At 40.3% G+C, this 25584-nt stretch overlaps 1 pseudogene across 1 annotated transcript; it reads right to left on the minus strand.

Moving 5' to 3' along the window:
• Positions 1–24586: 24586 nt before the first annotated feature.
• H3f3a-ps1 (H3.3 histone A, pseudogene 1) lies at positions 24587–25300 on the minus strand (annotated as a pseudogene). The gene has a single exon (XR_015622233.1). The product of XR_015622233.1 is annotated as a H3.3 histone A, pseudogene 1 (transcript).
• Between the last annotated feature and the right edge of the window lie 284 nt (positions 25301–25584).

Consider the following 25584-nt stretch of genomic DNA (forward strand, 5'->3'; position numbering starts at 1 on the left):
GCGTCTCGCTTCCTAGAGTCTTACAACTGTTAAGATGAAGGCAGAAAGAAGTGACTGTCCTAGTTAGGCTTTCTGTAGACATGGTGTAATATCTTGGCCAAGAGAGTTGAGGAGGAAAGGATTGATTGGGCTTACCCATCTACGTTGTAGTTCATCATGGGAGGAAGTTACAGTAGGAACTCACCCAGGGCAGGAACCTGGAGTCAGGAGCGGATGCATAGGCCATGGAGAATACTCACTGACTTGCTCCCCGTGGCTTGTTCAGCTTGCTTTCTTAGAGAACCCAGGACCAGCAGCCCAGGGATGCTACCACTCTCAATGGGTGGAGCCCACCCACATCATTCATTAATTAGGAAAATGTTCTATAGCCTGATCTTATGGAGGTATTTTCTCAACTGAGGTTCCTTCCTTTCATCCAACTCTAGTTTGTGTCAAGTTGTCATAAAACTAGCCAGCACAGTAATGAAAAATATCTTTTCTACAGCACGGTGGGCAGACACTGGCTTGTGAAGCCACCTCTCCAGAGACTTGATCTTTGTGTGTCATAACTTTTAGTATTGGAGTTTTTCTATCTCTGGATTTATTGAAGAAAACCGTAAACATTATTTGAAAGTCACTGAAAGTGACACTGCAGGATGAGAACTGGAAAAGCTAGAGCAGCAAGAGGGAGAGGAACACACGAAAGATAGGAACTATTCATTCAGTTACAACCTGATGGGTGCCAGGGCACACACCTTCATATCAACTTCGGGTCGGCTGCTTCTGAGGGGCAGAAGGGCTGGTTCTGAGTGCTTGGAATTGACAGTTAAAAAAGCCCACAAAAGCCAGGATCTGAGACAAACGTACTTCACGACAACACTTCCACTTCAGGATGCCACAGAGTGCACAGACACCTTCTAATGCTTTTTTCCTCTCTTTTGTTGGACCTTATTTTTGCTGCCCTCAATCTCATCCTGTACTGTTCTTTGTGTGTTGCTTTCTCCTCTGTATGGTAGCTCTGATGTCCATATTGGCCTCTACTAGTATAAAATCCAGATTATCAGTACATGGGAAAAGATGTGTCTCACCACGCTTTCCTTACATGGTCTACCAGCTTTTAGGGCGTTTCCACCTGCCAGGAATGTCTCTGTGGGGTTTCAGTCCCAAGCCACAATCTTTGATGACATTTATTTCTTCATGACCAGGGCTGTGTCTGCCCAAGCCTGGGGACAATTCTCTTTTGTTTTCTTTTGAGGAGACGAACGCTTCTAGGGTGGGTCAGAGCTGAAAACCAATAGTTGTCACTAGACATTCTTGGGAAATTCGTTTAAAATTGTGGTCTGGGTGTTGCTGCCATAGCTTGGATGCTTGAATTGTTTTACGCCCACTATAATCACAGCACAATGGATGTTGGATATAAAAAGTGCATGCCATCCAAACTAAGTGGATTAATATTTATTAAAAAATTTTATAAATTTTTCTGACTAAGTAGTTCTACATTTCTTTCACATTGATTACTAAACATTAGGTATCAAAACTTACCATAATAATGAATATTAAAGAAATGCATCTGAATAATTAAAATGTAATCAAAGCTACCACAATGTACTGTACTTTATTTTCCTGGATGTCACACTTTCTTAAGGATATTTGGCATAGTTTTCACTAGTTGTTTTGCTAATTATCATTCAGTTAATGAATTGCTTAGACAATCTGTTAGCTACTGTACTATGGTCTGAAAAGTGGCACATGTAAAATGTGTAATGATGCCAGGCATGGTAGTCCACCTTGTTGTAGTAAAAATAAAAAATAGACATGACCTGTTCCCCAGCGTCACTGCTCCATGCTGGCCCCCTGGTACTCTCGGACCTGGGCAGTCACTCCTTGGTGTTAGTTCTGGTACCATAGGGCCATATAAAACTAACAATAATTTGTCTCTGATTAGTATCTCTACTGGCTGCCTCTCTCTCACACTAGTTCTGGCACCAGAGCGCCATATAGAACTAACATTAATTTATCTCAGTGGTGGCTGGTTCCAGTGAGGCACCACACCACGTTAGCCTAGCTGTCTTCTCGCCCCAGCGGTCTCTCTGCTCCCATGGCTGATCACCCTGGCCAGCCCTGGCCAGCAGGGAACTCTGGTTTCAGCTACCTGGTAATAACAAGAACAATAACTTAACAAACTGTAACCCAACAACCAGATTTATATGTTAAATACTCAATGTACAATAAATCCACAGAATAAACTTACCACCAATTCATAAGGATATAAACTGCCCACCTAGATAAGATAAATTTGCCTACAGAAATCCATCCCAGCTTGTCCCTTGGCAATTCAGGACCACCTGGATCTGGGTCATCTTTCTCTGTCCCCATTTTGATTCCCCTCCTCCTCCTTCTCTCTCACCTTACAAAAACTTTGTCCCTGAGTTATTATTATTATTATTATTATTATTATTATTATTATTATTATTATTATTGTCCAATCATGTCCTTGACCTACCTGGTGCCAGCCCTCCCCTGCATATCGACATCAACCTACACCACCTCTGTAATCCTAGTACTTGGGAGGCAGAGGCAGGCTCGTCTCTGTTAGCGTGAGCCTGGCAAAGTCTCTAAGATGAATTCTAGGTCAGCCTGGTCTACACGGTGAGTTCTAGGCCAGTCAAGGATCCAAGTGAGACCCAGTCTCAAAAAAAAAAAATGGTGTCTCTACTCAATGAATTTACTGTCTAACTAAGATATACATATAAGATACATACACATATAAGATTTATGTATATAAAACAATTAAATAAAATGCTTACATCAAGATAAGGCATGTAGACACCCAGTCCAACAGGAAGTTACGGTGTTCACAGTATCCGAACAGCTTCAGTACCCTAGCCATTTTTCTAATTCTTTCATCTCAGCCATGACGCTTCGGCTCAGCTTAGAGAAGAAAATAATATCCTCAACAAAACAATTTTAAACCTACGGCTCTTTTTGGTATCCACTATGATTGCTTTCCTCCTGATGTAATAAAGGGCAGCTCGTCCCTTATCCTCTTCTCCTTCTCGACCTACCATGTCACGTCCCCCCTGCCTTCTCTGACTTCTTGCCAGCTGCATCTTCTTTCTTATTTTGGATTTTCTGACTGCATTCCAAAAGACTGACCCAAAGTCAAGTCATTCAGTTTCTGAGGAAATACAGTTCCCTTCCTTTCTCTTCTTGTCCTCCAGCCTCAGGTTCCAAAGTCCACTTCCCAATTTCACAGAGCTCTATCATACACACTTAAGGGTGGCATGGAGAGCTATGTATTTATTTTTCTTTGCAAGCGCTTTTAAAAATATCCTTCAATTGTGAGCTGTCAACATAAAGTATGTGTTTTGGAAAACATGTGGGTGAAATGTGTATACATCTCCAAATACAATGTTTAGAACGGGTACCATAGTAAAAACGGAAAGTACATGCTTGGTTTGAAATTCTGATTTTCTTGATGAAGCCAACGCCTATATAAAGCTGTCTTTAATGCTTTTTGCAAAGAGTAAACTTTGGGAGAAAAAATGAACCTGAAAGTTTGCGTAGCCAGAGTAATGGAACGGAGTGTGGAGGATCATGAATCAATATAAGATTATTTTTGAGGAAGGGAGAATGACCAGCCCAGACAATGAAATGTGTCGAGCGCTATAAAATGTATCGAGTTCCAGAAACCAGACAATATTGGGTAAAATGCTCTTCAGATTCATTTCTCCCATGATAATAAACAGTGGGAAAATGCACTAAAATGTAGAGAAATCATATTCTGAAAAGCATATTAAATCAGAGACACGATAATAGCCTCATAATTGATTTCATAAAAAAACACTCTGAGGAAAACAAACTCAATACAACTTGTGAGACGCTTCAAGTGGAGTGTCCAGCTGTCCGTAGTGAAGGAAAAACAACAGAGAAACTCCATCAAAACATGTGAGAAGATTCTCCAGATGAAGCTCTGAGAAGCAAAGCCAGAAATCACTCCAGCACTCGTTAAAGCGAGGTTTCATACGACATGTCTTTATTTATTCCAGTAATATCCCCTGATGGTCCACCATGGCTTCACTTTAGATAACACTTCAATTAGCCTGAGTCTATTACTCTAATTAGAATAATTTGGTCTTGTTATATTTATTGGATGCATTTAATTTTCTTTTCTGGAGACTGTCCTAGTCTTTATAAAACAAGGCAAGTATAACTAAATGAACAATGCATATTGTTCAAGCTGGGGATGATGGGATGTGATTCACGACTCTAATCTAAAATGGTCAGAGAGTGTGCTATTCGAGTTTGCTTTCCGGGAAAATAACTTTCTAATCGATGATTGACACGATGAAATGTTTGGCAATTTTACTAAACTATTAGAGTATAATTTAAAGTATAAAAATGAGCTTCAAGGGCTTTTGGAATTATGTTAGTCAATGTTAATTTTATCATTACAGTTATAGTTCTTGTACTAATATTAGTGATTTAATAATGCTATTGTCATGCACAGCTTTCATTTCACTTTCCGAATATTCATCTGATAAACCCTGTTCCTTGTTTCCCCTGTCACTGGTATCCTCCCCCCCCAATAGTCCTACATCAACTTACATACTGTACACACACACACACACACACACACACACAGAGAGAGAGAGAGAGAGAGAGAGAGAGAGAGAGAGAGAGAGACTTAAATGGAGATTTCACACATGAGAGAATATGCAATAGTTTTTCTTTCTCTTTCCATTATTTTCTATGAGTTAATATTTTTACAGTGTTTGGAAGAGTAAGCAGCTGCTGAAGCATTATCGTGATGCTTTGTTATTTCCCATCTTGCTTTTCAGCGTTTGTCTCTCCAGCTTCCTTAACAGCATTGTTAAGCCTCCTCGCTGTTTTAGATTTTGATTATTGAATTTTCAGTGATTGGATTTTATGTATTTATTTTCAAGGATCCTCGTTCTCTCTTTTGCATATTTTATGTTTGCTTAGATTTCCAAAACAAAAATTGAGCTTAGAGGTATGAAGTACGCTCACTTTGTATTCTGTATCCACAAAAACCCTTAGTTCTAAGATCACTTGAGCTTATACTCTTGCCTTGAAGGTTTGAACATCATATAGAAGAATGAACTTAGTAAGGAGCTAACTCTTTACTGGGAGTTTTCAAAGAACCAACAAAACAAAGCTTTCAGTGACTCTCCATTGGAGCCGGGAGCGAGTACAGACTGATTTCAAATTTCCGTTGTGTTTGAGCATGAATAATACGGTTCTTTGTGTGGGGGTCTCCAGAGAGTTCCTCTTTGCTCTTTCGGGAAGAGTCTCTGTATTAGTCAGGGTTTTCTAGTGTCACAGAACTTATGGATGCCTCTCTATAGTAAAGGAATTTATTGTGATGACTTACAGTCAGAAGTCCAGTTAACCCAACAACGGACAGCTGTGAATGGGAAGCTAGTAGTCTCTCAGTCCCACGAGGCTAGTTGTTTCAGCTGGCCTCCATATAAGCTGGAATCCTGAAGAAGGAGGTTTCAACAGATGTGCTGGCAGGTAAGTGCAAGCAGGTGAAGAAGAGACCTTCCTTCTTCCATTGTCCTTATGTAGGGCTCCAACAGAAGGTGTGACTCAGATTAAAGGTGTGTACCACCATGCCTGGATTTGGAACTTGCTCAGTTCCAGGCTGACCTTGAACTCATTGATTTGGTTGCCTCAGTCTCCTGGGATTAAAGGCATGCACTACCTTGCCTAGGCCTAAGCTTTTCATGGCCACTTTGCCTCAGTATCTGGGTCAAAAGTGTGAGTCATCCCATGTCAAGATCTGGATCACAAGTGTGCCCTCCATTTCTGGATTGTAGTTCATCTCAGATCCAGTCACGTTGACAACAAGGAATAGCCATCACGGTCTCTTTCCTCAACCTGGAGATTCGTGAAACAACAGAAGCCCCTGAAGTTAGCCAGTGTTCTTTAGGGTTACACTATCTTAGTATTTTGCTCACCTTCCTAGATTTCTGGTCTCTTCCGCTTTTAAAAATGACTTAAGGGAATTCTATTTTCTGTTTTCATCTTTTGATACTGAGTCTGATCACTGTCTTGGTCATGCTAAGCCTGTGTTCCACAGTGAACCTTGTTCACACTCTCTGTCTTTTATTTGTTTTTTTCTTTATTATTATTATTTATTTATTTTTATACTCCAGATTTTATTCCCCACCCAGTCCACCCTCCGACTATTCCACACCTATACCTCCCCCTACCCTGTGGGCTCCCCGTCCCCACAAGGATATCCCTCACCCCACCCACCTCATCAGACCTCTAAACTTCCCGGGGCCTCCACTTTTCAGAGGACCTTCTTCAAATCAGAAAGAGGTTTTAGAAAATGCCCTTTCCCATACATATACAGCCACCCAATTAGACAAGATGGATGAAGCAAAGAAGTGCAGACCGACAGGAGCCGGATGTAGATCGCTCCTGAGAGACACAGCCAGAATACAGCAAATACAGAGGCGAATGCCAGCAGCAAACCACTGAACTGAGAATAGGACCCCCGTTGAAGGAATCAGAGAAAGAACTGGAAGAGCTTGAAGGGGCTCGAGACCCCATATGTACAACAATGTCAAGCAACCAGAGCTTCCAGGGACTAAGCCACTACCTAAAGACTATACATGGACTGACCTTGGACTCTGACCTCATAGGTAGCAATGAATATCCTAGTAAGAGCACCAGTGGAAGGGGAAGCCCTGGGTCCTGCTAAGACTGAACCCCCAGTGAACTAGACTATGGGGGGAGGGCGGCAATGGGGGGAGGGTTGGGAGGGGAACACCCATAAGGAAGGGAGGGGGGAGGGGGATGTTTGCCCGGATACCGAGAAAGGGAATAACACTCGAAATGTATATAAGAAATACTCAAGTTAATAAAAAAAAAAAAGAAAGAAAATGCCCTTTCACATCTAATAATATGATCTGGTGAGTTTTTTTAAAAGTCTATTCATGTACTGTCTTTTTTTTACCTCAAATTATAGAGTATATTCAAATTATAAATCATTCTCACATATTGGAGGAAAGCTCACTTTATCATGGTATGTAAATTATTTTTTGTGTTGTTGAACTCAGTTCACCACTATTATGCTGAGGACTTTGATGTCTGTATTAATGGTTCTATTTTTTCCCCCTTTTTCTTGTGACCATTTTCAAGGTAATACTCACTTCAAAGAATGAGACAGGAAGTTTACTCTTAACTCTCTTTAAGAAAAGTTCATAAAATTTGATGCACACACACTTGCACTCTGTAATAGTCCACTTCATTGCTATAAATATATGTTTAAAAATGTGTTTGGTTGGTTACTGATATAACCAATCGTTCCAGTTTTCTTTTTGTGCATGTTCTGTATCTACATTTATTTGTATCTATATTTATTTGCTAGTCACATTACAGCAAAGCACTACAGATCATGAACTTTAGTAGTAGAAATAAAATTCTCTCAGCGCTGGAAGTGAGCAAGTGTTGGAACCTTTATTTTCTTATGAAGTTTGCATTCCTGGATGGATAATGGCCAACTTCCCCCTGAGTCTCCTATGTTCCTCTATCACTGTATACACTTTGGATGGTTCTTATATCCAAAGTCACCAGTCAGGGACCGTGAATCGGCACTTGCTGCAAAGACTGAGGATCTGAGCTCTACCTGTGTTACCCACACAGTGGAATTGAGAGAACCTACTCGTACAAGGACTTCTCTGGCATGACCAGATGCATATATGCACAGAAGCACACACACATACACACACACACACACACACACACACACACACACACACACACACACACAGACACACACACACACACCAAACAAATAAACCCAAGTGAAGTAAATAAATAAAAATACCAGTCATATTTACCAAGGGTTCACCTATATGATTTCATTTTCTCTTTTCTTTTTTTTAACACAATTTTTCTCCACCCCCTCCACTCACCCCCCTCCACAAGGATGTCTCCACCCCACCAGATCTCTAAACTTCCTGGGACCTCCAGTCTCTTGAGAATTAGGTGCATATTCTCTGACTGAACCCAGACCTGGGAGTCCTTTGCTGTATGTGTTGGAGACCTCATCTCAGCTGGTGTATGCTGCCTGGTTGGTGATCCAGTGTCTGAGAGATCTCAGGGGTCCAGGTTAATTGAGACTGCTGGTCCTCCTACAGGATTGCCCTCCTCCTCAGCTTCCTCCAGCTTTTCCCTAATTCAACCAGAGGGGTCAGCAGCTTCTGTTCCTTGGTTGGGTGCACATATCTGCATCTGACTCTTTTAGCTGCTTGTTGGGGCTTTTGGAGAGCAGTCATGGTAGGTCCCTTTCTGTGAATGCCCCATAGCTTCAGTAATGGTGTCAGGTCTTGGGCATCCCCTTGAGCTGGAACCCACTTTGGGCCTGTCACTAGACCTTCTTTTCTTCAGGCTTTTCTCCATTTCCATCTCAACATTGCTTTCAGATAGAAAGAATTATGGGTCAGAGCTTTGGTTGTGGGATAGCAACCCCATCCCTCACTTGATGCCCTGTCTTTCTGCTGGAAATGGATTCAATAAGTTCCCTCTCCCCACTGTAGGGCCTTTCATCTAGGGTCCCCCCTTTGAGTCCTGAGAGTCTCCCACTCCCCAGGTCTCTGTTACATTCTACAGTGTTCTCCCAACCTCCTTCCACCTGAGGTCTCCTGTTTCCATTCTTTCTGCTGGCCCTCAGGGCTTCCGGTCCTTTTCCATCACCCAATACCAGATCATGCCACCCCCCACTCCCATGCCCTTTCTCTCCCCTCTTGTGGTTGCTTTCTTCTCCCTCCCAAGTGGAACTGAGGCATCCTCACTTGGGCCCTTCAGCTTGCTGAACTTTTTGAGTTCTGTTGACTGTATCTTGGGTGTTCTGTATTTTTTTTTTTGCTAATATTCACTTATTAGTGAGAACGTACCATGCATATCCTTTTGGGTCTGAGTTACCTCACTCAGGATGACATTTTATAGTTCCATCCATTTGTCTGCAAAACTCAGGATGTCCTCGTTCTTGGACATCCTTGTTCTGAGTAATATTTCATTGTGTAAATGAACCACATTTTCTGTCCTGGGACATCTGGGTTGTTTCCAGCTTCTGGTTATCACAAATAAGGCCACTATGAACATAGTGGAACATGTGCCCCTGTGGCATGGTGGGGCATCTTTGAGGTATATTCCCAAGAGTGGTATTTCTGGTTCTTTAGATAGGTCTATTTAGAATTTTCTGAGAAACCTTCAAATTGATTTCCAGAGTGGTTGTAGCAGTTTGCAATCCCACCAGCAATGGAGGAGTGTCCCTCTTTCTCCACATCCTGGCCAACATGTGTTGTCACCTGAAGTTTTGATCTTAGCCATTCTGACTGGTATAAGGTAGAATTTCAGGGTCATTTTGATTTGCATTTCTCTGATCACTAAGGACTTTGAATATTTTTTTAGGTGCTCCTCAGCCATTCGAGATTACTCTATTGTAAATTCTCAGTTTAGTTCTATACCTCATTTTTGATTGTGTTGTTTGGTGTTTTGGGTGGTAAGCTTCTTGAGTTCTTTATATATTTTGGATATTAGCCCTTTATCAAATGTGGGGTTAGTAATGATTTTTCCCAATCTGTAGGATACTGATTTGTTTTATTGACTATTTCCTTTGCTTTCCAGTTTCATGAGGTCCCATTTATCAATACTTGATCTTAAAGCGTGAGCCATTGGAGTTCTGTTTATGAAATTTCTGCTTGTGCCAATGAGTGCAAGGCTCTTTCCCACTTTCTCTTCTATCAGATTCAGTGTATCTGGTTTTATGTTGAGGTCCTTGATTCACTTGTACTTGAGCTTTGTGCATGGTGACAAATATGGGTCTATTTTCAGTTTTCTACATCCAATTAGACCAGCACCATTTATGGAAGATGCCTTCTTTTTTCCATCGTCTATTTTTGGCTTCTTTGTCAAAGATCAAGTGTGCATAAGTGTGTGGTTCTATTTCTGGGTCTTCAATTCTATTCCATTGCTCAACCTGTCTGTCTCTGTACCAATATCATGCAGTTTTTTTTATCACTATTGCTCTGTAGGGGAACTTGAAGTTAGGGTTGGTGATTCCCCCCAGCTGTTCTTTTATTGTTTTTTTTTTTTTTTTTTTTTGAGCTGGGGATCGAACCCAGGGCTTTGCGCTTCCTAGGTAAGCGCTCTACCACTGAGCTAAATCCCCAGCCCCAATTGTTAAGAATTGTTTTTGCTATTCTGGTTTTTTGCCTTTCCAGATGAATTTGAGAATTACTCTTTCCATGTCTTTGAAGAGTGTGTTGGGATTTTGATGGGGATTGCACTGTTTCTGTCTATTGCCTTTGGGTAGGATGGCCATTTTTACTGTGTTATTTCTGCCAATCCTCGAGCATGGGAGAGCTCTCCATTTTCTGAGATCTTTTTAGATTTCTTTCTTGAGAGACTTGAAGTCTTATCATAAAGATCTTTCACTTGTTTGGATAGCGAGCGTTACCACAAGGTATTTTATATTACCTGTGGCTATTGTGAAGGGAATTGTTTCCCTAATTTCTTTCTCGGCCTGTTTATCATTTGTATGAAGGAAGGCTACTGATTTATTTGAGTTAATTTTATATCCAGCCACTTTGCTGAAGTTAACAGCTGGAGAAGTTCTCTGGTAGAATTTTTGGTGTCACTTATGTATACTATCATATCATCTGCAAATAGTGATACTTTCATTCTTCTTTGCCAGTTTTTATCCCCTTGATGTCTTTTTTTGTCTTGATGTCTTTTTGTTCTAGCTAGCACTTTGATTACTATATTGAATAGATATAGGGAGAGTTTGCATCCTTGTCTTGTCCAGATTTTAGTGGGATTTTATTGGTATCAGGTCTTCTTTGAAGATCTGGTAGAATTCTGAACTAAATTCATCTGTCCCTGGACTTTTTTTGGGTGGGAGTTTTTTAATGACTTCTTTTATTTCTGTATGGGATATAGGCCTGTTTAGAAAGTTTACCTGCTCTTGATTTAAATTTGGTATGTGGTATCTGTCTAGAAAATCATCCATTCGTCTAGACTTTCTAGTTTTGAGTATAGGCTTTTGTAGTAGGATCTGATGATTTTTTAATTTTCTCCATTTCTGTTGTTATGTCTCTCTTTTCATTTCTGATTTTCTTAATTTGGATACTGCCTCTGGGTCCTTTTAGTTTGTTTGGCTAGGGGTTTATCTATCTTGCTGATTCTCTTAAAGAACTAGCTTTTGGTTCGCTGATTCTTTGTATTATTCTTTTTGATTGATTTCCGCCCTGAGTTTGACTATTTCCTGCCTTCTTCTTCTCTTGGGTGAGTTTGCTTCTTTTTGTTCTAGAGTTCTCATGTGTGCTGTTACATTGCTAGTGTAAGATCTCTCCAAGTTTCTTTACCAGTGCACTCAGTGCTATGAATTTTCCTCTTAGCACTGCTTTCATTGTGTCTCATAGGTTTGGGTATGATGGGTCAACATTTTCACTAAATTCCAGGAAGTCTTTAATTTCTTTCTTTCTTTCATCCTTGACCAAATTATCACTGAGTAGAGAGTTGTTCAGTTTCCACATGTATGTGGGTTTTCTGTTGTTTTTGGTGTTATTGAAGACCAGCTTTAGGCCATAGTGGTCTGATAGGATGCACGGGATTATTTCAATCTTCTTGTATTGGTTTTATGGTCATTTTTGGAGAAGGTACCCTGAGGTGCTGAAGGGAAGGTGTATTCTTTTGTTTTAGGGTGAAATGTTCTATAGATATCTTTTAAATCCATTTGGTTCATAACTTCCATTAGTTTCACTGTGTCTCCGTTTAGTTTCTGCTTCAATGATCTGTCCATTGATGACAGTGGGGTATTGAAGTCTCCCACTATTATTGTCTTTTGAGCTTTACTAAAGTTTCTCTTATGAATGTCGGTGCACTTGCATTTGGGGCATAGCTGTTCAGAATTGAGACTTTTTCTTGGTGGATTTTCCCTTTGATGAATATGAAGTGTCCTTCCTCATCATGCTTGATAACTTTTTGGATATTAGGATGGCAACTTCAGTTTGTCTCTTGGGACCATTTGCTTGGTAGACCTTTTGCCATCCTTTTACTATGAGACAGGGACTGTCTTTGTTAATGAGGTGTGTTTCTTATATGCAGCAAAATGCTGGATCTTGTTTGTGTATCCAGTCTGTTAGGTTATGTCTTTCTATAGGTGAGTTGAGTCCATTAATATTGAGAGATATTAAAGACAGATGACTGTTAGCTCCTGTTATATTTGCTTTTACAGGTAGCTTTATGTGTTTGTGGTTTTTGTCCTTTTGGCTTTGTTGTGAGATTCTTAATACTTCGTCTTTTCTTTGGTGTAGGTATCTTCCTTGTGTTGGAACTTTCTTCTAGGATCCTCTGTAGGGCTGGATTAGAGATAGATACTGTTTGACTTAGTTTTGTCCTGGAATATTTTGGTTTCTCCATCTACGTTAGTTATAAGTGTGCTTGGTATAGTAGCCATGGCTGGCGTTTGTGTTCTCTTAGAGTCTGCATGACCTCTGACCAGGCTCTTCTGGCTTTCATAGTTTCTGTTGAGAAGTCTGGGGTAATTCTGATAGGTCTGCCTTTGTATGTTACTCGGTCCTTTTCCCTTGTAGCCTTTAATATTCTTTCTGTGTTCTGTGCATTTAGTGTTTTGACTATTATGTGACAAGAGGATTTTCTTTTCTGGTCCCATTTATTTGGTGTTCTGTAGGCTTCTTGTACCCTTATGGCCATCACTTTATTTAGGTGGGGAAGTTTTCTTCTATGATTTTGTTGAAGATGTTTTTCAGGTCCTTTGATCTGGGAATCTTCATTTTCCTCTAGTCCAATTATTCTTAGATTTGGCCTTTTCATTGTGTCTTGAATTTTCTGGATGTTTTGGGTTAGGAATTTTTCATGTTTTGAATTTTCTTTTACAGTTGTGTTAATCTCTTCTGTGGTATCTTCTACCCCTGAGATTCTCTCTTCTATCTCTTGTATTCTGTTGGTGATACTTACATATGTAATTTCTGACCTGTTTCCTAGGTTTTCCATTTCCTGGTTTGCCTCCATTTGTGTTTTCCTTATTGATTCTACTTCCACTTTTAGGTCTTGGACTGCTTTCTGCAATTCCTTCTCCTGTTTGATTGCGTTTTCCTATATTTCTTTAAGGTATTTATTTATTTCCTCTTTAAGTGGTTCTACCTGTTTACCTGTGTTTTCCTGTATTTCTTTCATTGAGTTATTTCTATCCTCCTTAAAAGACTCTATTATCTTCATTAGATAGGAATTCAGGTAGCTTCCTGATTTTTCAGGTGTGTTGGTGTATTCAGGGCTTGCTGTGGTGGGAGAACTGGGTTCTGATGATGCCCACATATATTGGCTTCTGTTGCTTATGTTCTTGTGCTTGTCTCTTGCCATCTGGTTATCTCTAGTGTTTGCTGGTCTGGGTGACTCTGTCTGGAGTCTGCCTCTTTTGTCCCTGGGTTGCAACAGGTTTCCTGGTAGGCCTGTGGCCCTGGTTGTAGCAGACCTCCTGTGGGACCTTCCAACTGGAGGGTATTTGGAGAGGCAGAAGCTGCTAGTTTGTGTCTCTGGCTGCAGTAGATCTCCTGGGAGGCCTTCAGACTGTTGGGTCTTCAGAGGCGCAGTCACACTGTTGTCCCATGAGAAGAAAATGCTGAGTGCATTAGATCCTCTGGTATGTCTGAATATATAGCCTCTTCCAGGGAGCAGACTAGTTAGCAATCTATCCCAGAAGAATGGACCAGGCCGAAGGGGATTGATAGTTATTGGGTGGGGGATTTGGGGAGATGGTAGGTCCCTGATTCCACTGGCCCCCAACAGCTGCTGTGGGACTTGGGGTGGGGATTCTTATCAAATGCTGAGTACATTGAGTCCTCTGGTATGTCTGAAGATATAGCCTCTTCCAGGGGGCAGACTAGCTTGCAGTTTGTCCCAGCAGAAAAGACAATGCAGAAGGGATTGGTATTTGGTGGAGCTGGGGTGTGGAGAGTGGTGGGTTCCTAAGTCCACTGGGTCCCAGCAGCTACTGTGAGACTTGGGCAGGGGGTCTTACCAAAGGATGAGTGCAGCAGATCCTCTGGTATGTCCTCTTCTGGGGAGCAGGTTAGCTAGCAGTCTGTCCCAGCAGAAAGGACCTGGTAGAAGTGGATTTAATTTTTTTTAAAATAAATATCCTGTATCAAGCATAATCATGTTTTAAGTTACTGACTAATAGAACTTCAACAGTGCTTAGAGACTGGGTGAACATACTTAACTGCTCTGTTTTCCAAATTTATTACAGAACATGTCTTTAAAAATGACTGTTATTAATGTATACACTGGAGCTTAGAATGTACATCCAAACTTGAATCACCTTCATCTTTGTATCAACTAAATTTTAGCAAACTATTGAAAAGTTATCCCCATAAAGGCCTTGGCCCTCTTCCTCTTGCTTGCGATTCTTTGATTAAACATTGCAATGTGACAAAACAAAATTGAAATAGTCATGGCCATTCTATTACCTTATATCTTCAAAGAAGCAAGAGACGAAAAACAATGAATGTGCTCCTCCAGCTTTCGTTTAATTAATCTTCTCATGTTGTGGACTATGTACTTGTTGCTTTGGGAAGTACCTGTAGTTACTTCCTTAATCTGATATGACTTTGTTCCTCCTCACCTACTCCACCCTGTAATAGTAGGAGTCTACACTATGGGAACTTCTTACCATTATTAACTCTACTCCATTATTACCCACAGGCTGCTTTATACCACTGACTTTTAAACCAGTTAGTGGAGACCAATAACTATGAATTACTCTTAGCAGTGTTCTGTTTTCCTTGTGGCTATCATTTACAGCCTTTTACCACAAAATTTATCCTTCCTTGTCAACAGCTCACTGGCATCAAATTATCTTAGGTTTTTTTTTTTTTAATTAGAAATTATCCTTATATTAACCTTCACTTTTGAAAGATTGTTAGACTGCGTAGACTAAATATTTATAAATAAAGCTGGGAAGTTTCACCTATGTTTTTGCATATTTCATCTTTTTCTTTCTTCTGCTAGTACTACTATGTTTGTGTCAGGGTGCTTAACGCCTTCATATTTCTCCGACCACTTTTCTTCATGTCCTCCCTCCTCCTTTCAGGTTGCATACATTTGAAATCACTCTGTCAAGTCTTCCATTGAGGCATTTTTCATTTCGTTCACTATACCTTTCAACTCAAGATTTTGTATCTCCCCTTCCATTTTCTTATGGTTTCTTGCCTTGATAATTTTTTGTTTAATGTGAGATAACTATTATGCCTTACTTGTTTGATCTGGCTTTCTTTAGTTCTGAAGAGGTCCACATATCTCTATCCAAAAGTCTTTATCTCTTAACTTATCCTCAGCCATTTTCAACCTGATTTGCTAGATTTCTGCTGCCTCGGTGTTTTGATTTGTTTTGCCTTGTCCTGTGGGGCTCATTGTCGCCATTTCCTTGTTTGTTTCTTTTTTTTTAATGACCAACTGCCACACCAGCATAAGGTCTACTTTCCATGCAGTTTGAGGTATCTCACATTACATTTTTAAGGACACAGGATTGAGGCTATCCATAGCTACCCCGAGTTGACTATGCTTCTAAAAGCTGGTTATTTTACCATGTTTGGCAGTACTCCAGAGCATACAGTACTCCTCAGACTGACTCAACGCATTTGACCATTTATGGTCATCTTTGAAGGCGTAGTGCTTGAGATGCTTTGTCACCTAAGAAGAGATTTTTTTTTCAGCTCTCATTCTTCTTTGTCCTTGCTCCCTTAGGCAAATTATCTATTGATGATTTGACTGTGGGTTCGACGAAATCATCTAGTCTAGTCGCAGTGTGTTTGTGTCATACCTTTGGAGATTGTCCTTAGGCTTGAACTTTTCCACACTCTGTCTCAGTGGAATCAGTTCCTTTAGAGAGAGGTCAGCAAGTCTACTTTATTCTTGATCTGTCCTTAAGCAAAAATCTCTGAGTCATGTCTCTTAAAATATCATGTTGACGTGGGGAATCTCCTGAGGATGGAGTACCTTGTCTTACTCAACTGGCTTCCATTGCAAAGCTGCCTAGGTTCTTGAGCAAATCAATAGTTATGAGGTGGGTGTGGTCATGTGAGACCTTAGCAGCTCTTGAATGGAAGAGCAGAGAATTTGGGTGTTACAGGCACATAGTAGGTACCCATAATTAACCTGTTTTTTTAAAAGACAAAAGAACATTTATCTTTTATAGATCAAGGATGATTTAGTAGTGTTTGCCTAATCTTGTCTTTGGTGATTCTAAGTTTACAACGCCATTGTGTTGTTCCTCCAAAGCTCTGACTTGGTACATTGACGTCTAGGACAAACTGTAGCTTCTGAGTTAAGGCAAGTAGACATTTATTGTTTTATATTATACTTTCTATTCAGGGGTGTCCCTCTTCTATAAGACTGGCATCCATCCCAAACCTGGATACACAATAGCAAACTTGGCAAGATGTCATCTTGCCACACCAATAGAAGTATGAGTTTGTCCTGGCGGGATGTGACTCTTCTATACTTCCAGTTATGTGCATGCAATCCCCAGTACTCCGGCCCTTTATTTCTGTAATCTGCTCTTCTGTGGCTTTTCTCACACACTCCTGTAAAATCTTACTCACTACTCTAGGAAAATGTTAAAGGGTTTCCTTGGTTCAGAACTGATTCACTTTACGTAATTATTCTACCATCCCACTGGGGTTAAACGAATAGAAAGATTATGATGATTTCTCAGAAGGAAAGTGAAAAAAATAAATTGCCTGTGAGTAAGAAGGAAGAAATTGGAACACAATTGCCTTGACTAACGCAAAGAGGAGAAGCCAATTATCCTGTGTTGAAAGATCACGGGCAGTAATTCCAAAAGCCTTCTCGTTGCGCAATCATTTGCGTCGGTATAGGATTCGTTATCTCTTTATGTACGTATTAGTAAATTGTAAATTGTATTATGTCTTACAGTACTGTAGATAAAATATCCTCTTTGAGTGCACACACTGTTTTACGGCATTTTAGAAAGCAAAGAGGGTTACTTATACCATTTTGCACTCTGAATTTTAATTACACATTTTGTTCATGTTTTTGTAACATTATGCTCTTCGGGAAAATCAAGGTGCTATTTGCTGCAGAGGAATAATAAGATTTGAGAGAATAATTCTGGTTTAGAATATAGAACACTGAAAGACTCATATTCAACATATAAAACACTTTGAGATTCTTTTTCTAATGTTTTGGGGCAGGATTTTACTGTCTTACACATAATAAATCGCTACGCAGATGAGGTTGGCCTTCAACTCAGAGATGTTCATCTCTCTCCTCCTTGCTGTTGGGATTAAAGGCGGGCACCATTGTGCTCAGCATTTTTCTAAATCAAAAACATTTCCCAATTAGACATGTATGATATATTATAATAACAGCTAATGGGAATAAGAAAATGAAAAAGGCAATAGCTAAGATTACTTTGGAACTGTCATTTTTCACAAACTTGGATCTTTAAAAATGCTAGATTTAAATAAGATAATCCATATTTCATATGCTTCTATCATTCCCCATTTCCATCCACCGTACTTGTAAGGACACTTCAAATCAGTATCCACTTGGAAGTTTTGGAATTACTTCTTGAGTTAGAAGTAATTCCTGTTACATGTCTTTCAGAAATACTGAGAGGAGAGAATAGTGATAGGAGAGGTTTTATTCAACGCATTTTTCCTGTTGATGTTTGAATTGGTCATGGTTTTTAAAGCATCCACTATTCTTCAGCGACTGAGGGAACAGTAAGGCAATGGAACCATTGCTCCTAGCACTCAGTGCAAGCAATGACTTTAATCCAGATCGATTGATGTCACAAGTTCAAATGGGCATCCAGAGCAGCAAAATTAGGTCACGCAGAGAGTTATGGAGGCCTGAGTCCTGTAGCATATCTTAGGAGAATTGCCACTTACACTCGGCATTAAGGGGCATTATCAGAGTGAAATGATATTGCAGCTAAATGTATCTAAATGAAAAGATGATAGGAATCACGTCTATACAGGAGTGGAAAAGCGAAGCTCACCTGAGGGCAGCGGCTAGACTTCCGGATGCCTGAGAGGAGGCAGGTGAAGCAGGAGAGAAAGGCCATAGTTAGAACACGATTCTAGACAGGAAAGTTTTCTGCTCTGCCCATCTGAACATGATTATTAAGGTTTTCTAATCTTCCTAAAAGCAATTATCTTCCTCAAAAATTGTCTTAGGTAAGACTTGGACAACGTCCACTTTTCCTGATTGGCCACCCGTTCTCGATTTCACTTCACAACATGCAGGCAAAAGTCAAGTTTTATCATGATTCCTTTACGTCAACAATCCAAATACGGTTCCTTTTCCTCAATCTTAAATTCAAAGGAGTGTTGTTGTCAGTTGCTGTTCCTCTGTTATTTCTGAAATTACAGCCGTTGTTACAGTATAAAAACGTTGCTGATGGATACACATGACAGAAATGCCAGGTACCTCAGTCCCTTCTCGGCTTCGGTTCACATTTACCTATCCCCACAATTACTGTCATTTTTGAAATATTCTCAGCTCCGTGTTAAATTGCTATCTAATTATGCATCACTGCAGCGACTGTGTAGCTGAATACGTCTCACTTTTAAGTTCTAAAAGTATCTCCACTCAGTCAGGCTCACAGCCAGAGCATCTTCTTGGTTTCTCCAGCTCCTGTGTGTCCGGGAATTTTTTGAATATCTATTTCTCAAACCGTGGTCATAGTGACAATATCATCCGAGTCAGTGGCATGGAAGGTCCTTGGTTACTTGGGCAAGGTGAAGAATCAGTACTATTTTAAAACGTTGTCTTTCCTTCTCCTCACTCCCGAATCCAGGCAAATGGCTAGCTCTCTAGTTTCTAACACGCACTTCTATAGAAAAGGAAGTGGCCATGTTGAAGTGGGAGGGTGAATCTTGAGCATTTGGCTAAATATAATGACAATGTAAATGTTTTGTATTTGGGGGTCAAGGTTCTTTGCATATGTAGACACCAATTAAGCTGTAGATTTTTAGTGGTCAAATGATTAGAATCACACTCGATATATAATGATTGATGTCTTATTTGGCATGACTTTCACAGGACATTGATTTTTTTCCTGTATGTACTTAGTGATTGGAATTTGAGTCTTAGAAACTATTATAACTGATTGGATAATTCCAGGTAGGAAATTTAGGAAGGGATTCAGAAAGCACATCAGCTTTGATTCTTTACATTGGAACCTTAATTGTCTAGAGCACACATTGAGTCATCCCTTAGTGTCCTCTGTTTATTTCCAAGGACTTCTGAACCCAATTCTTTACATTGAGAGTTTTAATTGACTAGAGCACACAGTGAGCCATTCCTCAGTGTCCCCTGGTTATTTTCGGGGGCTTCTTGACTCCTTGATTCTTTACATTGAGGGTCTCAGTTGACTACAGCACAGAGTGAGCTATTCCTAAGTGTCCCCTGATTATTTCCAGGGCTTCATGACTCCATTTTGTGACTTTTTGTATTTTTAATATATTTGTAAGACAATACTGGAGAATTTCTTTTTTTTTTTTTTTTTTTTTTATTAACTTGATTATTTCTTATATACATTTCGAGTGTTATTCCCTTTCCCGGTTTCCGGGCAAACATCCCCCTAATCCCTCCCCCTCCCCTTCCTTATGGGTGTTCCCCTCCCCACCCTCCCCCCATTGCCGCCCTCCCCCCAACAGTCTAGTTCACTGGGGGTTCAGTCTTAGCAGGACCCAGGGCTTCCCCTTCCACTGGTGCTCTTACTAGGATATTCATTGCTACCTATGAGGTCAGAGTCCAGGGTCAGTCCATGTATAGTCTTTAGTTAGTGGCTTAGTCCCTGGAAGCTCTGGTTGCTTGACATTGTTGTACTTTTGGGGTCTCGAGCCCCTTCAAGCTCTTCCAGTTCTTTCTCTGATTCCTTCAACGGGGGTCCTATTCTCAGTTCAGTGGTTTGCTGCTGGCATTCGCCTCTGTATTTGCTGTATTCTGGCTGTGTCTCTCAGGAGAGATCTACATCCGCAGGCACATGTTTTTTTATGTATCTATCTTGCCTTCACAACATCTTATGAAGTGAGCTCTACTTGTCTTCATTTTTTTTTTTTTTTTATTTACTTGAGTATTTCTTATATACATTTCGGGTGTTATTCCCTTTCCCGGTTTCCGGGCAAACATCCCCCTCCCCCCTCCCCTTCCTTATGGGTGTTCCCCTCCCAACCCTCCCCCCATTGCCGCCCTCCCCCCATAGACTAGTTCACTGGGGGTTCAGTCTTAGCAGGACCCAGGGCTTCCCCTTCCACTGGTGCTCTTACTAGGATATTCATTGCTACCTATGGGGTCAGAGTCCAGGGTCAGTCCATGTATAGTCTTTAGGTAGTGGCTTAGTCCCTGGAAGCTCTGGTTGCTTGGCATTGTTGTACTTTTGGGGTCTCGAGCCCCTTCAAGCTCTTCCAGTTCTTTCTCTGATTCCTTCAATAGGGGACCTATTCTCAGTTCAGTGGTTTGCTGCTGGCATTCGCCTCTATATTTGCTGTATTCTGGCTGTGTCTCTCAGGAGCGATCTACATCCGGCTCCTGTCGGTCTGCACTTCTTTGCTTCATCCATCTTGTCTAATTGGGTGGCTGTATATGTATGGGCCACATGTGCGGCAGGCTCTGAATGGGTGTTCCTTCAGTCTCTGTTTTAATCTTTGCCTCTCCCTTCCCTGCCAAGGGTATTCTTTTTCCTCATTTAAAGAAGGAGTGAAGCATTCACATTTTGATCATCCGTCTTGAGTTTCGTTTGTTCTAGGGATCTAGGGTAATTCAAGCATTTGGGCTAATAGCCACTTATCAATGAGTGCATACCATGTATGTCTTTCTGTGATTGGGTTAGCTCACTCAGGATGATATTTTCCAGTTCCAACCATTTGCCTACGAATTTCATAAAGTCGTTGTTTTTGATAGCTGAGTAATATTCCATTGTGTAGATGTACCACATTTTCTGTATCCATTCCTCTGTTGAAGGGCATCTGGGTTCTTTCCATTTTCTGGCTATTATAAATAAGGCTGCGATGAACATAGTGGAGCACGTGTCTCTTTTATATGTTGAGGCATCTTTTGGGTATATGCCCAAGAGAGGTATAGCTGGATCCTCAGGCAGTTCAATGTCCAATTTTCTGAGGAACCTCCAGACTGATTTCCAGAATGGTTTTACCAGTCTGCAATCCCACCAACAATGGAGGAGTGTTCCTCTTTCTCCACATCCTCGCCAGCATCTGCTGTCACCTGAGTTTTTGATCTTAGCCAATCGCACTGGTGTGAGGTGAAATCTCAGGGTTGTTTTGATTTGCATTTCCCTTATGACTAAAGATGTTGAACATTTCTTTAGGTGTTTCTCAGCCATTCGGCATTCCTCAGCTGTGAATTCTTTGTTTAGCTCTGAACCCCATTTTTTAATAGGGTTATTTGTTTCCCTGCGGTCTAACTTCTTGAGTTCTTTGTATATTTTGGAAATAAGGCCTCTATCTGTTGTAGGATTGGTAAAGATCTTTTCCCAATCTGTTGGTTGCCGTTTTGTCCTAACCACAGTGTCCTTTGCCTTACAGAAGCTTTGCAGTTTTATGAGATCCCGTTTGTCGATTCTTGATCTTAGAGCATAAGCCATTGGTGTTTTGTTCAGGAAATTTTTTCCAGTGCCCATGTGTTCCAGATGCTTCCCTAGTTTTTCTTCTATTAGTTTGAGTGTGTCTGGTTTGATGTGGAGGTCCTTGATCCACTTGGACTTAAGCTTTGTACAGGGTGATAAGGATGGATCGATCTGCATTCTTCTACATGTTGCCCTCCAGTTGAACCAGCACCATTTGCTGAAAATGCTATCTTTTTTCCATTGGATGGTTTTGGCTCCTTTGTCAAAAATCAAGTGACCATAGGTGTGTGGGTTCATTTCTGGGTCTTCAATTCTATTCCATTGGTCTATCTGTCTGTCTCTGTACCAATACCATGCAGTTTTTATCACTATTGCTCTGTAATACTGCTTGAGTTCAGGGATAGTGATTCCCCCTGAAGTCCTTTTATTGTTGAGGATAGCTTTAGCTATCCTGGGTTTTTTGTTATTCCAGATGAATTTGCAAATTGTTCTGTCTAACTCTTTGAAGAATTGGATTGGTATTTTGATGGGGATTGCATTGAATCTGTAGATTGCTTTTGGTAAAATGGCCATTTTTACCATATTAATCCTGCCAATCCATGAGCATGGGAGATCTTTCCATCTTCTGAGGTCTTCTTCAATTTCTTTCCTCAGTGTCTTGAAGTTCTTATTGTACAGATCTTTTACTTGCTTGGTTAAAGTCACACCGAGGTACTTTATATTATTTGGGTCTATTATGAAGGGTGTCGTTTCCCTAATTTCTTTCTCGGCTTGTTTCTCTTTTGTATAGAGGAAGGCAACTGATTTATTTGAGTTAATTTTATACCCAGCCACTTTGCTGAAGTTGTTTATCAGCTTTAGTAGTTCTCTGGTGGAACTTTTGGGATCACTTAAATATACTATCATGTCATCTGCAAATAGTGATATTTTGACCTCTTCTTTTCCGATCTGTATCCCTTTGATCTCCTTTTGTTGTCTGATTGCTCTGGCTAGAACTTCAAGAACTATATTGAATAAGTAGGGAGAGAGTGGGCAGCCTTGTCTAGTCCCTGATTTTAGTGGGATTGCTTCAAGTTTCTCTCCATTTAGTTTAATGTTAGCAACTGGTTTGCTGTATATGGCTTTTACTATGTTTAGGTATGGGCCTTGAATTCCTATTCTTTCCAGGACTTTTATCATGAAGGGGTGTTGAATTTTGTCAAATGCTTTCTCAGCATCTAATGAAATGATCATGTGGTTCTGTTCTTTCAGTTTGTTTATATAATGGATCACGTTGATGGTTTTCCGTATATTAAACCATCCCTGCATGCCTGGGATGAAGCCTACTTGATCATGGTGGATGATTGTTTTGATGTGCTCTTGAATTCGGTTTGCCAGAAATTTATTGAGTATTTTTGCGTCGATATTCATAAGGGAAATTGGTCTGAAGTTCTCTTTCTTTGTTGTGTCTTTGTGTGGTTTAGGTATAAGAGTAATTGTGGCTTCATAGAAGGAATTCGGTAGGGCTCCATCTGTTTCAATTTTGTGGAATAGTTTGGATAATATTGGTATGAGGTCTTCTATGAAGGTTTGATAGAATTCTGCACTAAACCCGTCTGGACCTGGGCTCTTTTTGGTTGGGAGACCTTTAATGACTGCTTCTATTTCCTTAGGAGTTATGGGGTTGTTTAACTGGTTTATCTGTTCCTGATTTAACTTCGATACCTGGTATCTGTCTAGGAAATTGTCCATTTCCTGAAGATTTTCAAATTTTGTTGAATATAGGTTTTTATAGTAAGATCTGATGATTTTTTGAATTTCCTCCGAATCTGTAGTTATGTCTCCCTTTTCATTTCTGATTTTGTTAATTTGGACACACTCTCTGTGTCCTCTCGTTAGTCTGGCTAAGGGTTTATCTATCTTGTTGATTTTCTCAAAGAACCAACTTTTGGTTCTGTTGATTCTTTCTATGGTCCTTTTTGTTTCTACTTGGTTGATTTCAGCTCTGAGTTTGATTATTTCCTGCCTTCTACTCCTCCTGGGTGTATTTGCTTCTTTTTGTTCTAGAGCTTTTAGGTGTGCTGTCAAGCTGCTGACATATGCTCTTTCCTGTTTCTTTCTGCAGGCACTCAGCGCTATGAGTTTTCCTCTTAGCACAGCTTTCATTGTGTCCCATAAGTTTGAGTATGTTGTATCTTCATTTTCATTAAATTCTAAAAAGTTTTTAATTTCTTTCTTTATTTCTTCCTTGACCAGGTTATCATTGAGTAGAGCATAATACTGGAGAATTTCAATGGCTTAATTTATATTCACAGTATCTCCTGAGATCATCACCTGTTCCCATTTATCAGCATTGGTAAGGAAAAGTGGTACATTTTTATTTTTCTTTAATGGAGAAGCAGCTGCTTGAACAGATGTTTCATAAATGTAAAAGCTGTGCTGAACTAGTGAAGGATACCTGAGAGCTCACTGCATGTACAATGGCTAATGCAAGCACTTTGCTTTCTTGACCATTACAGTTTTCAGAACCAAGAAATTTCAATTAGCTCTCCAGATAAATAATCAATATATACCAATGGGTTACAAAGGCACGTCTATTTTTATTCGTATGTTTTTTTTTCTTGAGAAAAATGTTTCAAGAGAGGAAGGTGACAATTTGTTGTGTTTCTATAGACTAAATTAGTATATAACCACAACTGTTAGGTAGATAATGGTCAAAAGACTTTGAGGAGCCCACAACTGGAAGTAGTTAAGATTCAAACTCAGTTCTTGTTGACTTCTAAACACATTTGTCTCAAGTCCATTTTTTTTTGCTGTCAATAAGAAATTTACTTATTTAAAAAAAAATCCAAATGCTGGCATTGTCCAGAAAATTTTAACAGGTTTATTTATAATTGTTATAAAGTTGAACTGTCGAAATGTGTTCACGGAAACATTTTGCTTGCATTAATGCTTTACATCTTGCATTTATATTAAAAATTCACACACAAATGAACGTGGAGAAACTGCCAATACCTGATTCTGTCCCCTATGTTTCCACTCGCAATCATATACTTAGGTACCTTTGACCCCATGGAAAAAATATCTAACATTCAGAACTACTGATAACAGGAAGAAGAGGAAAAAAATTTTTTTTTGAGAATGAAATGTTTCCCCTCATAGTGGACTCTTAAGCACGTTCTCCGCGTATGCGGCGTGCTAGCTGGATGTCTTTTGGCATAATTGATACACGTTTGGCATGGATAGCACACAAGTTGGTACCTTCAAAAGGCTAACCAGGTAGGCTTTCCTTACCTCCTGCAAAGCACCAATAGCCGCACTCTGGAAGCGCAGGTCTGTTTTGAAGTCCTGAGCCATTTCTCGCACCAGACGCTGAAAGGGGAGCTTGCGAATCAGAAGCTCAGTGGACTTCTGACAGCGTCTCATTTCTCGGAGTGCTACAGTACCAGGCCTGTAACGATGAGCTTTCTTCACCCCTCCAGTAGAGGGCGCACTCTTGTGAGCGGCTTTTGTAGCCAGTTGTTTGCTGGATGCTTTACCAACAGTGGATTTGCGGGCAGTCGGCTTTGTACGAGCCATGGTATGAGCACCTCCTTACTTACCCCGCTTCTCCGTCGGCTGGAGCTCAGCAAGCAAGAGGCGGCGCTGGCGTTAGAGAGCGGCGGCGGCGCGGCGAGGGCTGCGAACACAATCTCAAGTCCACTTTCTTTTTTAGCAGACATATTTCCACATAAGCTTCCTGGTGAAAAATGAAAGATTTTTTTTTTTCATGATTCTATGAAGACATGTCATTCGAGACTCTCAGAAACATAGCCACACTAACCTTATGGTATTTGATACTGATTAGGAAAAGAAAGCCCTGGGGCTCAATCAGGTTAATAGAGATAAAGAGGATTTCAGATGTCATGTCTCCTTGGAAAAGCAATATCCAGTGAGTTTGAGTCAATTTT

The sequence above is a fragment of the Rattus norvegicus genome, chromosome 6, assembly GCF_021556685.1.
Source record: "Rattus norvegicus strain SHRSP/BbbUtx chromosome 6, alternate assembly SHRSP_T2T, whole genome shotgun sequence".
Taxonomy (NCBI): Eukaryota; Metazoa; Chordata; class Mammalia; order Rodentia; family Muridae; genus Rattus; species Rattus norvegicus.